General features: G+C 42.2%; 1 non-coding gene across 1 annotated transcript; it reads right to left on the bottom strand.

The window, feature by feature from the left end:
* Positions 1-3274: 3274 nt before the first annotated feature.
* On the bottom strand, positions 3275-3381 carry LOC141598005 (small nucleolar RNA R71). The gene has a single exon (XR_012523209.1). It is a non-coding gene; the product is annotated as a small nucleolar RNA R71 (small nucleolar RNA).
* Positions 3382-8107: the final 4726 nt, after the last annotated feature.

Here is an 8107-nt window from a genome sequence, read left to right as displayed (position 1 = left end):
AGAAAAACGCGGAACCCGGTCTATTTAGGTGCCTCGATCGAGTCGAGCCTGGCTCGATCGAGGAACCAATTTCCTGACTGGCCGACTTTCGTTTTAAGCTTCTTTAATTCCTGCATTGATGCCTAGATCGAGCCACGCTTTCACTCGATCGAGCTCATAGGTTCCTCGATCGAGCCAGGCTGACTCGATCGAGAAACCACCTGATGGCTCCCTTTTTCATTCTTCGTCATTCTTAGCTCCAAATTCCGCCAGTCCTGCAAATAATACTTGGGGAACACATGAAATTCCCTCCGCTCATCTCTCAAAATTCAAGGAACGTAAAAGCGATTACAAAAACTTAAATTGAAATCCTAATTACAAACTAATAAGTTACAAAATCCGAGCTGCCTCTCGGTAGCGCTGGTTTTTGCGGTCCCGCACGACCGTAATTCTTCATCAGTGAGAAGAATCAATGGCAAAGAGGTCCACAGCCTCTATTACCCCGACATACGCTCCTTCATGGTAGATCTTCAATCGTTGCCCATTCACTTTGAAGGTTTCTCCTTTGTCAGTTTGCAGTGTAACTGACCCAAACTTGTTCACATCAGCTACAGTGAACGGTCCAGACCATCTACTATTCAGCTTACCTGGAAACAAACGCAAACGAGAGTTAAATAAGAGAACTTTCTCACCAACATGAAATTCCCTTGGCAAAATATGTTTGTCATGCCGCTTCTTCGTTCGCTCCTTGTACACTCGAGCACTATCATATGCATGTAGTCGAAACTCATCAAGCTCATTCAACTGCATCAGTCGTTTCTCACCCGCCGGTGTGGGATCCATATTTAGCTCCTTTATGGCCCACATAGCCTTGTACTCGAGCTCCACAGGTAAATGGCAAGATTTGCCATAGACTAGACGGTACGGTGAGGCTCCAATGGGTGTCTTGAATGCAGTACGGTAAGCCCACAAAGTGTCATCTAGCGTCCGACTCCAATTCTTTCTGTTCTTGCTTACTACCTTTTCCAAGATTTGTTTCAGCTCTCTGTTGGAAATTTCTACTTGTCCACTGGTGATGGGTGTCTTTTATATGATGTTTTGCACCTCATTTTACACGCATTTCAGAGCTCATTTGTGTAGTTTAAGCTACCATTTCCCCCATTTCCGTCTACTTTCGTGTTTTTGTACTTTATTGCAGAAATGTGAAGAATTCAACGGAAATTGAGCTAAATCCGTCCCCGATTATCCTTCATTGCAATTGACGTGAAGTATTCACTTAAGGAACAAGCTTGGTGCGCATTTCAAGGCCCAAAAGACAAATCCACGAGATTTTAGAAGCTAAGTATCAGCTCAAGCAGTCGATCGACCACTACCATCAGTCGATCGACCAACCTGCGGGTTCCAAAGGCTATTGTACACTGAAGAGCAGTCGATCGACTGCCATGCTTAGTCGATCGACCAAGCTGCTATCCCAGATGAGAATTAATAGATCGAGGAACTTGAAGCCCATTATGTTTAGGTTTTGATAATAAGTGTTACGTATGTTTGCTATATAACGTAACCTAGAACATCAGATATATCATCGAGTTTTGATCCAATTTTTATCTAAGTTTTACACAGTAACATTCAGTTTCTATTAGGGTTCGGAATATTTTTTTAGCATTGGAATTTCGTTCTTATTCTTAATCATTCCTCTGCAATCTCGGTATTCTTCTGCCTTATTTCGATTCACTTTTATTTCGTTGTTAGTATAGAATTGCTAGTTAGGTTCCCGAAACCGTTTTATCGTTGCATTTTAATTATTTATCTTACCGCTTTAATTATGAATTCATTACTTTTATGCCCTAGTTTTATTGTTGTTATCACCCTCAGCATGAGTAGCTAAATCAATTGTGCTAGGATGTAGGGGAATTGTAGTGTAGGCGGCAATATAATGAACACGGCCTGATTCGCGTGTTGGTCGATCGACCACCCTACCCGGTCGATCGACTGACCACGTGAGGTTTTATTTTCGTTTTAATTGTTTTAATTCTTTATTCGACGAATCGAGTGCACACGACTAGTTGAATGCTTAGGATATGACTGACCCATTAGATCGAGAGATAGGGACAGTTGCTAGATCACCAATTAAAATGACTAAACTATGCTGAGATCGAAAAATAGGTAAAGTTTAGACCGTAAATCACTTTTCAGGACGAAAGTTAGTGTTAGTGATATTAGGGACCTATAGCGAGATCGAAAGATGCTATTTGTTAAGAGTGGACCGAGAGGACCTCTTTATTTCCCGCCTCATGTGTTTGATTTAGACCTGTTTAATATGCTGCCGCCGAAACTATAACGAACCGACCATCCTAGTACCTCTTTTATACTTGATTTTATATATTTCATTAGTTTACTTTTCTTTTATTGTTATTAGCTGTAGACCAAATCCAATCAAACCCCCAATTTATTGTTACCTTAGACCGAATTTAAACAACTAGAAATTACGTCTGCCTCTCTGTGGTTCGACCCGACTGCCGCTAGCTATAATTGTAGTTGGAGATTATAAATTTATTTTTAACACCTCATGACAGGTATCAAATTTTGGCGCCGTTGCCGGGGAGGCAATTGTTCTAATTTTTAGTTGTTTTTATTCAGTCTTTCTTTAGTTTAAGGGACTTACGTTCCTTAAAATTTTCTTATATTCTTTTTGTAGTTTCTTCTTATGCGCAAGTCACAGGGTGGTGAACTAGTACCATTAAATCCTGAGATCGAGAAATCCTTGCGCGAGTTGAGACGATCACAAAGGGTATTACCGACAGAGGAAGAGCTGAGTACTCTGTCAAGCTACTACGAGAACGCTCTGTTCGAAGGAGATCCACCTACATCTCCTGCTTCAATTTCTTCTCACGAGACAGTTACTTCTCCGTAAATCCCGAGTCATGGTGAAGAAGCAACCATTGCTAGTCACTCGAGCCTACACTACGAATCTCTACAAAGGATTCGAACTACCTGGGGAGGCGAGAAAATTCGAGCCAAAGCCTTCCTATATTAACCTGGTTGAGAGAAACCAGTTCGGGGGAGCTGCAAATGAAGATGCAGCCAAGCACATGGAGATTTTTATTGATTATTGCTGCTCTATACCCCCGCCGGTGTGACCCAAGATCAGATCAAGGAGACCATGTTCATTTTCTCCCTTCGTGATGCTGCAAGGGAGTGGTATAGAGATCTGGACCGAGCCGCTCATGGGATCACCAACTGGAATTCCTTAGCCCTGGCATTCTACAAAAAGTACTTCTCTGCCTCGAAGACGAATGCCATTAGAACTCAGATCACGAGCTTTAAACAAGGGCCAGATGAGAACTTTCATGAAGCATGGGTCCGTTTCAAGAAACTGGTGCGAACCATACCGCACCATGGGTTCGAAAAATGGAGTCTTTGCAACCAGTTCTACAATGGGATGTATGACGATCAGAGGGCTATTTTGGATGCTGCAGCCAATGGACGATTTGCTGAGAACATGGGAGAGACTAAGGGGTGGCAGATCATCGATGATTTGGCCACTCATAAGGCTGAATATGGGAATTCGAGAGGAAACCAGAGGAGAGCTGCTGAATCTTCGTCTGTTGCTGCACTAGAAGCTCTCACTGCAAGGTTTGACAAATATGAGTTGGGAGGAGCTTCCAAAGAAGGGATGTACCATGTTAACGCTGTTTCAGACGGTCCTTTCGTCTGTAGAAGATGTGGAGCTGAGGGGCATGTCTCAGAAAATTGTTCTGTCCCCTTTGAGTCTTGTGCTGCCTTTCAACACTATAGGCAGACAAACACGTACTATGAGCCGAATGTCCACCCCAACTTGAGGTGGAGTAGCCAGAATGTCCTGAATCCGACTCAACCTCTACAACAGCAGCAACAACAAGCTTATGTGCCCCCTCATCATAAGCAACAACAATACCAAAAACCTCCCTATGTGCCGCAGCAGCAACAATCCCCGAATTCCGATTTTGCCGAGTTTAAGAACTTGCTGTTGAAGGAGTCCCAAGCTAGAGAGGCCGGGATGAAGCTACTAGAGAGCCAAATTGCTCAACTGGCTAGTAAGAGTACCACTCGAGCTCCCGGACACTTACCGACTCAAACTGACCAGAAAGAGACCCTGAATACCATTACTTTGAGGAGTGGGTCTACCCTGGAGGGTCCTGCTATGGTCGAGGATGCCCCTGAAAAGAATGAGGCAGAACCGGGTCAAAATAAAGCTTTAACGAAAAATAACAAGAACAAGGCGTCTACCAGGTACATCAGTCGATCGACTGATATACCCGGTCGATCGACTGAAATGCGGGTTACAGGAGCTTCTGGAACTATACACCTCAGTCGATCGACTGAGCAAGGTGGTCGATCGACTGAGCCCCCTGCTGATATTGAGAAATTTCGTCCTTCAATGCCCGATAATTTGAGAGACCATTTGTTCCGGGGTTCGACAACTCCGAAAGTATTGGGGCAAGACCCGAGTGCTGATGGGTCCATCCCGATTCTGAAGTTCGACCCAATGTCGGTCAATGGCTCACATTTGAGACGGTCTGAGGAGGGTTCAAGCTTCAATAAGGAGAAGGTGGTGGACTTTCAGCCTAAGTCCACGGATGCCGGCATGCGAGACTTAGAGGAGAGGGCTAAGGTACTTCTCTCAGCCCCATTTCCAGAGAGACTAGTGCCGACAAAGGAATAGGTTTCTTTCAATAAATTTGAAAAATTTATTCGTAGCTTGAATGTACAAGTACCGTTCTTTGAGTTAGTTAATCAAGTGCCTGCCTATACTAAATTCATAAAACAACTCCTGTCTAAGAAAAAGTCACTTGAAAATGTGCATACCGTCGCATTAACCAAAGAGTCATGCTCTTATTTGTCTCACACTGAACCCCATAAGCTAGAGGACCCGGGTAGCTTTTCTGTTCCTTGCAATATAGGTACCTTCTCTATTTAGAAGGCATTATGTGACTTAGGAGCTAGTATAAGCATCATGCCTTTGAGTCTTGCTAGGAAGCTCAAATTGACTAGGTTCGCAGTGATAGATATGATAGTACAGATGGCTGACTGATCTGCAGTCCAGTCAATAGGAGTCTTGGAGGACATCCCTGTCCAAATAGGGAAGTTTTTCTTCCCCGTTGACTTCGTTGTACTTGACATACCTGAGGACGCCCATATCCCCATTATTTTGGGTAGGCCATTTCTGCACACTGCTGGTGCAGTCATAGATGTTGGTCTAGGTACCTTGACTTTTAAAGTAGGCAAGCATTCTATTGTCTTTGCCCAACCTACTAAGAAAAAGGACCCCATGTGCCATGTGACTTGTAATACGGTTTCTGACAAGAAATCGTACTTTGTGCTTCCTGATTTACCTATCTCTATTCCTGTTGTAACCCCTCCGCCCCAGATTGGGAGCAAATTGGAGGAAGATTTGTCTATTTCTGATATTGCAGGAGCTGGTTTGGGGAAGGAAGAGCTGCAAGTCACTCCAGCCGCAAAGAAGCCAATCGTTTCACGAGGAGGTCTTGGTTGCCTTAGCTATGCCACTGATGAGGAAGTTGATGACGAGCCGGTCAAGGCAAGGGAATCCGACTTGGACTTTGATGAGCAAGAAGAGGTCATCGACTGGGGAGATGATGAAAGTGTTGATCCGTTGAGCCATACGGACGTGAAAGCTAAGAAGGGTGCAACTGATAAGATAAGCACCGCTGAGGCTACCTCTATTAGCCAGAAGCCGACGAAGTGGGCCATTCCGTGGCCGTTCTTGATCAACTACTAGTTGATCACATGTTTTCCAAGACTTTTTATTTGATTTTGTTAGACACTTTTTATTGCTTTTGTGTGCGCGAAACTTCGCATTTTATTTTGCTTGCTTAGGATTTTATACGCTTGAGACTTTATTTTGGGTTTTGCGCAATTTTGGGCGCGTATTATTGCGCACTTGCAGGTTTTTAGACCTCTTTAGCTCAAGTAATTGAGCAAATACGAAGAAATAAGAAGTTACAGCAGTATCTTCGGTCGATCGACTGGCAACATTGGTCGATCGACTGCGTCGCAGTTTCCAGGAGCTACTGTTCCTTTCACCCTGGTCGATCGACTGGGCTATGTGGTCGATCGACCGACCTGCACTGCTGTACCTGTTTACGACCTCTCTCCTGCTATGTTTGGTCGATTTGCAGAATTGAGGGAGTTTTCTACTCCACTTTATCTTCCGTCATTTTATTTATCTCTTCTTTTCTCAATTATGCACATAATACCGCTTCATTATTGTCTTTCTCGATTTTATGCGTGGTTCTTTGTTTGTCCTTTCAGGTACTTTTTAGTAGCACTGTTGGCTACTGAAACCTCCTAGCTCACGCTGGTTTGGGGAGGTTTCCTTTGCTGCGCTCAAAGTCTTGTGAGTTCCCGAGTTCCACTTCACGTCATTTTTATTTGTTTACTTTCACGCAAATTCCCATTTCTCTTTTCTTCATTACATGATTTTGCACAATGGGGAAATTGTGCGATTTGGTTTGGGGAAGGGTTTTGCGTCGCATATCATTTGCTTGCATTCACGTTTAATTTTGTTTTGCATTGTTTATTTCATTTTTCTCATGTATACAGAAAATATCAAAAAAATTGAAAAATTTCAAAAAATTCAAATAAAATGCACGTTTATTTTAGCATATAGGTCGAGTCGGAACGGTAGTATTTCAATGATGACATTGCATCTGCACCTGTTTTTGCCTAAGCCTTGCTTGATTAACATGTTATTAGTAGAATCATATAAGTGCATACCTACGAGTTTTCGTTAATATTTTGCTGAAACTTGAGACTTGACTTAGAAAATTGGCAAACTACATCATATTTCTGAGATTTAGAGCCTATAACTGGTGACATCTATGACCAGTTTATCTAGGATGTGAGTAGTACTCCTTATGAGACATGTTACATAAATGTGCATAAATATGAACTTAATCTGCTTAATACCTGTATGCATTCGGTTTGTGGTTTGTTGACACATGTGGTAGAGGTTTCTCTTTATTCGTTTTACCCATAAGCTCCACACTGCCAAAAATATCCTTTTTGTCCCATTTACTACATCCTACAATTAGCCTATCCCTTGTCAAGCTAGTAGTCTTAGTTGTTGGGATTGTTACTTCGTTTTTGGTGGTAAATGCTCTTATTGAGATTTAGTTGAGAAAATGAAATGAAGGAGGAAAGAAAAAATAGAAAAGAAAACAAAAGAAGTGAAAAAAAATGATTCAAAAAGTAAGAGGAAAAAAGGTTCTGTACTGTTTAAGCGGTCGATCGACTGGCATTATAGGTCGATCGACTGAGGTTCGAGAGAAAGAAAAGAAATCAAATTCGCATAATTCAAATCCTTATCTTTTGGCGGTTTTTGCTCCCATGTATTAACTTATGGGGAGTTGATTATTTCGGAGATTGTGAGATTAGTGCTAATCATTTGCACCGGGTTTTATTGTTGATTTTGAGCAAGAAGTTGGATGTTGCCCTATGGTTCCGTTTTGGTACTAGCTTGATCACCTGTACCTCCACTTTTCTATAAATGTTTTGCCTCTTCTCACCCATTACCTCACATATCCCATATATACCTCGACATGTGTCATGGTCTTTTATTGGTTGGAATGCATATGTACCGGTCATAGAGATTGTTTTCATATTATATTGCAGGCATGTTCTTATAGGTCATAGTTAGGTGAGTGTCACTACAAATGAATTCTTTCTATCTTTACATTATTCACCTGTGCTTATTTGAGTGATATGAGCGACCCGTGAGAGTCCAATTTGATAAGTCTCTATAGTTGACGGTTCAGTAGTTTTAACGACTCCATAACTCGTTTGCATGATTCATTTGCTAATTGATTGTTGGTTGTGTATTAAATTGGTTTAGGCTTTACATGTTGCATTTCGCTCTGAGATTGAACTCGTTCCAGTAGGTCATTAGATCGAGTCTAGTTCTTGCTTGGGGGCAAGCAAGGGTTTGGTTTGGGAAAGTTTGATGCGTGTCTTTTATATGATGTTTTGCACCTCATTTTACACGCATTTCAGAGCTCATTTGTGTAGTTTAAGCTACCATTTCCCCCATTTCCGTCTACTTTCGTGTTTTTGTACTTTATTGCAGAAA

This window comes from Silene latifolia, chromosome 8 (assembly GCF_048544455.1).
Source record: "Silene latifolia isolate original U9 population chromosome 8, ASM4854445v1, whole genome shotgun sequence".
NCBI lineage: Eukaryota > Viridiplantae > Streptophyta > Magnoliopsida > Caryophyllales > Caryophyllaceae > Silene > Silene latifolia.
Note: the sequence above shows the minus strand (reverse complement) of the source record. Positions and strands in the feature narration are given on the sequence as shown.